Source organism: Nannospalax galili, unplaced genomic scaffold (assembly GCF_000622305.1).
Source record: "Nannospalax galili isolate Female #2095 unplaced genomic scaffold, S.galili_v1.0 scaffold375, whole genome shotgun sequence".
NCBI lineage: Eukaryota > Metazoa > Chordata > Mammalia > Rodentia > Spalacidae > Nannospalax > Nannospalax galili.
Window position 1 is genome coordinate 289,225 of NW_008337054.1, and position 8,058 is coordinate 297,282.

Here is an 8,058-nt window from a genome sequence, read left to right on the forward strand (position 1 = left end):
TGGTGTGGATGATTATGAGTTTGTGTGGTTCTGAATTAGATACGCAATGGGATTTGTTAGAATGCTAAGAGGCCTGGTGAAAACTTCCTTTGTTTTATTCTCAGACCTTTGGTATTTGTAGAGAAATGATTATGTGAAAGGAAGTGATTTGAAAAATCACATACTCTATCTGATGTGAGGTTGTCTTAGAGGTATGGATGGGAAAATTAAGTGAAGGCAATACAAATAACTGGTTAAAGACTGGCATTGTAGCGTGTGGTTTGTAATTTGTTCATTTTGTAGGTGGAACTTTTTTCCTTCAAGATTTTTCTGGAATGGATTTGTGATTGTGACTAACTTTCTTTGTTAACCTTAGAAGCTCCTGACTGAACCTACTAGTAGTTGTCTCTGGATCAAGCTCTTGATCTCTCTTTGGGTTTCCTGTGACCAAAATAATACGGTCTTAAGGTACAAAGTCAGGAGATAGAGATTTCCTTTGCTGCTAGGCATTGTGGCAAACACCTTTAATTCCAGCACTGGGGAAACAGAGGCAGGTGGATCTCTGTGAGTTCCAGGCCAGCCAGGGCTACCTAGAGACCCTGTCTTAAAAACAAAAAAGATCTCTTGGCAGCCTTACTCAGAAGAAGGCTAGGGACATTCAGATAGAGAAGGTGATGAGAGCAGATGATGGAGCATAAAGACCTGGTACAAAGGTACCTTGTACCTCTACCAGAAGAGGGTTATCCTGTCCATGTGTTGGTGCCAACTGGAGCTTCATGCTAATCATTCTCAAGCTTTCCTGTCAACTCAGACCCATCTTAACTGTAGATGCATAGAGTTACTGGTGACTTAGCAACTTTGTAGATTTCCAGTAGTTTGAAAAAAGGTCTCTATAAAGTGAACAAAACAAACTTGTTGATTGTCTCACCATCCCCAAACTTGCATCTTGCCCTAAAATCCTGAGGGATTCAGCACTCAGGCACCTATGGGGCTGCCCCTCCCTCACACACCAACCCAAGGCCTTGAGCTGAGATTCATCCTCAGCTTAAGAGTGATCTTTGATTTCTAGATCAACTCCTTTGCGTCCACCTCTGTGGTGAAACATGTAACATATACAAAATTACATGTACAATCTGTCACTACTGTCACCAGATCTATTAAAACAAAACAGAACTTTTTAGACCACTTTTAAATTGAGAATGTGTCACTGGTATCCTGGTAGTGGTAGGTAAAGCTCAAATTAAATTGAATTGCTTAGAGCCTGCTCTGTAGGGCTGCTCAGGATTCAATTCTTGCCCTCTTCACTGCCTAATCACCCACCTCTCTTAGGTTCCTTTGCATTTTTTGCCCAAATCACTCTCCAGATGGAGCAGCTTTCTCACTTGTATGCACTTGCTGCTGTGGGAACCTCTGCTTGGAAGGCCTCCCATTGAATCCATCTGAAATCTCCATTACTTCTTGCAGTTTCTTTGAAGTTCAGTCGTCCTCATCTCTGCTACATAGGATAGGTAGTCCTCATCCTTTATTTGTACTAGTTAATATTGTCACATTATCTTGTAATTTTTCAAGTTTTCTACTTGGTATGAGTTTGTTCAGGGCAAAAGTCATTCTTTGTCTTTCTACACTCGGGCATTCTTCAAATGTGTTTTTTGCTGTTTTGTTTTTACATTTTTTTGTGTGAGTGAGTGAGTGTGTGTGTGTGTGTGTGTGTGTGTGTGTGTGTGTATGTGTGCATGTGCATGCATGCGTATGAGTGTGGAAGCCAGAGGACAACTTGCTGGAGCCAGTTTTCTTCTACCACATGGGAGCTAGGGATCAAACTTAGGTCATCAGACTTGGCAGCACACTCCTTTACCTGCCAAACCATCTTGCTGACCTATCTTTTTATATATATAATTTTTTTTAAGTGGATACCTTTGCAGGGTCTTTGTGAGCAGAAACATCACCTTTTTTTCTTTTAAATTTAAATTTTTATTTTATGCGTACAAGTGTATTGCTTGCACGTATGTGAGGCAACCGAATTGTACAATGCTGTGGAGGTCAGAAGAGGGTGTTAGACTCCCCTGGAAATGGAGTTAACAACGGTTCTTAGCCACCATGTGGGTGCTGGGAATTGAACCCAGGTCCTCTGTAAGAACAGTCAGTGCTCTTAGCCACTGAGCCATCTGTCCAGCTCCAAACATCAGTTCTTAAACTTTTGTTGGCATTTCTTCATTATGAGAGCAGGAAGAGACAGTTTAGTTCATACTGGGTTCATATTTTCAATATACCTGCCTCCTAAATTGACTGTGTTGGGAACTAATGATGTCAAGATACTGGCTTTCCAAGAGAAAATGATGTTTGCAAGACTATGGCTTGCAAAAGATCCCTTTATTTCTAGGAAGCATTTCCGGTTCTAAGTTCAGTGTGAGTTCAGTGAGCTAACTGGGCGCATGAAGAGGGCAAATGCTGGGGCCTAGAATTTTGATCCAGAGTGACCATGTGGCCTCTGTAGAGAAGGAAGACAAGAGTAGGAACGCAGGTGTCATCTTGACTATCAACCCACCACAGAAAGAGCTACAGTTTTCAAAGAGAGGAGCTGGAGTTAAAGCAAGAGGCCATCAGGACGAACAGACTGCTCTAGCCTGGTTACCTGCAGCACTGGAAGCTTCTGAAGTCAGGAAGTCTGCTGCATAGATTAATGCCTGATTTTGAACTGGGGAGAATAACTGAGAAGTAATTTTTAGTCTTCTGTTTTTTTGGTGGAAGTGATGGTAGTCCGAGTATGCATCAAACCTAGGGCCTGCCAGGCAAATGTGCTACTGTTGAATTTTACCTCCAGCCCCATCTCAGACCAATTGTTTTTGGTCTTTTTGAGACAGAGTCTCCCTGTAGCCCTAGCTGACCTGGAACTCACTATGTAGACCAGGCTGGCCTTGATCTCACAGAGATCTGCTGGCCTCGGCCTCCCAAATGCTGGGATTAAAAGCGTGCGCCACCATGCCCAGCTTTCCCAGGCCATTTTTTAAACCTTTATAATTCATGACCTTGAGAAGAGGGAAGATGAAAAGGAAAATAAATTTTTAGAAAGAAATTATTGGCTTATATTTTACCAATGTAAACATTGGACCACAGTTAACATTAAGGACTTGTTCAAGGACTTGGAGCTGCAAGAGATGGGCTGTCAGGAACAGGTTGCTCTAGTTGCCCAGCAGTATACAAAGACAGAATCCTAACGTAGTTCTAAACCCAGAATCCCTATTGTTTTTCACTAAAGCAGTTATGTGTTGTTTTTGAAAAAGGTGTGGGTGCCTGCTGTTCCATGGTGTGTGTGTGTGTGTGTGTGTGTGTGTGTGTGTGTGTGTGTGTGAGATATGTATGATGTATGTTCAACGGTGTGTGTGGGGGGGTGCATGCTGTTCCATGGTGTGTGTGTGTGTGTATGTATGATGTATGTTCATTTGTGTGAGTGTGGGAGCATGCTGTTCCATGGTGTTCCTATGTGTGTATGTATAATGTATGTTCATTTGTGCGTGTGTGTGTGTGTGTGTGTGTGTAATGTATGTTCATTCATGTGTATGAGTGTAGGCACATGCTGTTCCATGGTGTGTGCCTGTGGAGGTCAGAGTACACCTCAGTGTTAGTCCTCACCTTCCATCTTGTTTAAGACAAGATCTCTTTCTTTTTGCTGCTGTATAGGCTAGGCTAGCTGGTCTATGAGCTTCTCTACAGCCCCATTAAAAATATATATGTTTTTTAAAAGCAGAAAAAGCTGGAGAGATGGCTCAGCAGTTAAGAACACTGGCTGCTCTTGCAGAGGACCTGGGTTGGGTTCCCAGCATCCTATGGCAGCTAACAACTCCAGTTCCAGGGGATCTGGCTTCTTCGTCTGACTTCCTTAGGCATTGCATGACATGGACAACTTACATACATGCAGGCAATACACTCATAAACATAAAATAAAAAATAATACATAAAATGTTTTTTCAAAAGCAGGAAGTGGCTGGACATGGTGGCGCATGCGTTTAATCCCAGCACTCGAGAGGCAGAGGCAGGTGGATCTCTGTGAGTTCAAGGCCAGCCTGGACCCTGTCTCAAAAAGACCAAAATAAAAGCAGAAAGTGATGAGTTCTTTTTTTCAAACTTTTACAAAAATTTTATTGAGAATTTCATACATGCATATAAGGTGTTTTGATCAAATCCATGCCCACTCCCTCATTTCCAGCTCCTCCCATATTTCCCCATCAGAAAGCGATGAATTCTTATGCTAGGTTCGATGTCTGTTTTTCATAAATTCTAGGATCCTAGCTTAGGGAATGGTGCCATGAATAGTGGGTGGGTCTTCCTACTTCTATTAACCTGATCAAGTTAATCCCTCACAGACAATTCTCAGAGGCTCATCTCCTAAGTGATTCTAGATCTTGTCAAGTTGATAATCTGACTTTGTGATGGTTAATTTCAGTTATCAACGTGTGTGTGTGTGTGTGTGTGTGTGTGTGCGCGTGCGCGCACACACACACGTGCGCATGCACATGCCATGGTGCATGTGTGGAGGTCAGAGGAGAACTTTCAGGAGTCAGTTCTTGCTTCTGCCTTGTTGAGGTAAGGTTTCACTGGTTTCTGCTGCGTGTACTCGGGGCAGTTGGCCTGGGCAATTCTGTCTCCACCCCGTCTCACCCTAGGAGTGTTGACTTTACAGGTACGTGCTACTGCAGCTGGCTTTTTATATAAGTTCTGGGGACCAGATCCAAGTCTTCAGACTTGCTTGGCAAATGGTTTTACTCGTAGAGCCACCTTAGACGCTTCAGTCCTTTTCTGTGAGTACCTTCAGGAGTGAAATGGTTGGGAGGGGAATAATTAGTCCACAGGCCTTGCCACACTCACCACTTCCACCAAACAAATGTATTTATTTTTCAAATAACAAATTATTATTAGGGTTTTCATTAAGCTTTTGTTCGTTCCAATAACAGATTTTGTCTTATGTAATGTAGTTCAAAAGCGTTACAAGTCACAGCTCCAGATTCTTGGAAAGAGATATGTTGGAAGAAGACTGTAACATTCATTCAACTAGTATTTGAATGCTCTCTGTTCTAAACTCCAAGAAGACTGCAGTGAAGTAGAGCCCCACTACTGCTTATTGGGAAAGACAGGTGTTAAACAGATGGTAAAAATGAGATGAACTTTAGGAAAGATAGAATATAAGTGTCATAACGATATGTAGCAAGGAACTCAACCTGGTCTCAAGAGCAGTGATTCACAAATCTGATTGGCTATTAGAATCATTTGAAGAAAATTGCTAGTCTCTATCCCATCTTAGACATCTCTTTTCTATGCCCAGATGGGAATTGCTAGTCCCTCTGAGGAAGGACAGGAAAAGTATCAAGCAGACCTTCCTGATGAAGTTACTTCATGTAATAGATGCCAGAGCAGCTTTGCAAGTTGAGGGAACATTGTGTAAGAAGGTCTGGGATAGAGAGAAAATGAACAAGGCTGTGTCCAAAACTTGGAAGGGAGAAGTTGTCTCAATACACATGTTTCTGATGTAGCATTTATCATGCTTCAGTAGTGGCTGCCTTCCAACTCTTAAGTTCCTTGATAACCCAGATACTGTGAATATAGCTGCAATACTTAGTGCCTGATAGGAACTGGAAATATTTATGATCAGGTGAATAAAATCTCTTTACTTCAGAGTAGGAAGAGGAAAAGAATTGCTAGTGATTATGAAATGAAATAGTGACTCAAGAACTTTGTTCTTGTTTTGAGACAGAATCTGGCCTTGAACTTGGAAATATTCCTGTCTCAGCGTCTTGAATTCTGGAATGACAGTTATGTACCACCACTCCTGGCTAGGAGTCTCTTTTTAAGCCTAGGAAAAATGAGATTTTATGAAAAAAAAAAATGGTACCAAACTGATCTGGTTATACATATGTGGGAGTTGCTTTGCCGGCCCTCTCTCGGTAACCCTGTAACCCTTCTTCTGTTTTACTGTCTCCTGTCTATTCATATCCATCTGGAGAGCTACCTTTTTTGTTGTTTTTAAACTACCTGTTTTTCTTTAAAGTGCTGGTACCTGACCTCTCTTTTCTTCTGTCTGTTCTAAAGGTGTGGGCCTTCCCCATGCTCCCAGCACTGATGCAAACCCCTTGTAGCAAATGCTGAACTAGTGGTTTCAAGCAGAGTTTTAAGAGGTCCTCTCCCTGGCTTTGTCATCCTAGTCCATTGTACCACTTTTTTTCTTTAGTGTCTAAAGCTTGAGAAAAGAAGGGTTGGAATCCAGACACATCAAAAGATTGAACTTTGAGAGCCAACAGGGAAGGAAAAAGTGTACAGGTATAGAGACTCATCAAGTGTGCTTGGCTTCAAGTACATTCCTGCTAATAGTCACTTAGATAGGTAAAAGGCAGGGCCACTAACTGCAAAGGGAAAGGGAGGTGAAATGAAGGTAAGTATGAAATGATCTTAGGGTACTGAGTAGAGAGAGTGCTGATAGAGAAGAGAGAGTTGAGTTGTGTTTTGGTGGAAGTTGATGACTCTATGATGGTATCAATGTACTAGGGCTGTGACTTTCTCATTCTTTCAGTAATGCTTAGCTGTTTGAATATAAACACTATGTGAGAAAATGGTGGAGTTGGGTTAGCCAGAGTTGAATTTTATTAGGGGAGTGTGAAAGGGGAACTCCTAAAGATGAATGTATTCATAAAGAGGAAGTGAGTGTGCTGTGGGTAAGGGTCAGTACATTAGAGAGGGTTATTTAAAGATTTAGTGTGTGTGTGTGTGTGTGTGTGTGTGTGTGTGTGTGTGTGTTTGTATGCTGTGTGCATTCAGTGCCCACAGAGGCCAGAAGAGGAGGACATCAGATCCCCTGGAGCTGGAGTTACAAGTAGTTGTGAGTCACCTGATGTAGCTGCTGGGAGAATTGGGTCCTCTGGAGGAACAGCCAGTGCTCTTAGCTGCTGAGACCTCTCTTTAGCCTCCTAGTTGGAGGTTTTAATTAAGCTGAAAAGTCATTTCTTTTTTTAAAAAAAGATGTATTTAATGTGTTTTTGTGTGTGTGCTGTGTGTTTGGAGGTCAGATCTCTCCTGTCACTTTGTGGAATCTAGTGATTGAACTCAGGTCATTAGGCCTGCTTACAAGAATTTTTGCCTGCTGAGCCATCTCACCCAGACCTGAAGAGTCATTTGGAAAGGAATTTAAATAGGCCAGTGAAGATAATTAATGCAAGATGGTATGTGGAAAGAGTGAAGAAACTGAGCTATGGGGGCTTAATCTTCACTGAGCATGAGATCCAAAAGGCATAGTTTTTATTCATGTAAACATTTTTTAAAAAATTTAAAACATTCATCTATTCTCTCTGTGTGTATATGGGTGTGTATGAATGCCGGGGCATGTATGGAGGTCAGAGGACAACTTTCAGGAGTTGGCGCTCTCCTTCTGTCATGTAGGCTCTAGGGATTGAACTTAGGTCATCAGGCTTGACAGTGTATACTAGCATATACTTTATCTGTTGAGCCGTCTCTCTCACTTATCCTGTTTTTTTTTAATTTACATGTATGAGTGTTTGCCTCTATGTATGTATATGCACCTTGTGTGTTCTTGGTACTGCAGAGGCCAGAAGAGGGTTTCAGATCCCTCTAACTGGAGTTAGACAGTTGTGATCTGTCATGTGGATGCTGGGAACTGAACTCAGGTCCTCTGCAAGAGCAGCCATCTCTCCAGCCTCCCACCCTTTTTTTTTTTTAATGTCAACATTTTAACAAAGTAGAGGCAAACTGCCTGTGTGGGAACTTCAAGTCTTGTCATTTCCTAGCTGTATGATCGAGAACAAGTTACATAATCCCTTTATGTCTTATCTGGAAAATGGGAAGAAAAATAGTATCAGTCTAGTAATATTATTTTGAAATTAAGTGAGTTAATATCTATAAAGTAAATATTACCATCATTCCCTCTATTTTATTAGCCTTTGAAATCAGACTCCTTAGGCAAGGAGACCTGGGGACCCTGTAAATGGGTTTCAGAGACTAACTTGGTGTTAGGTGTTGAGGGAGGGAAAGAACTCAGACCCTTTGTAGTATGAAACACTGAGACCCTTGAGGGGTCTA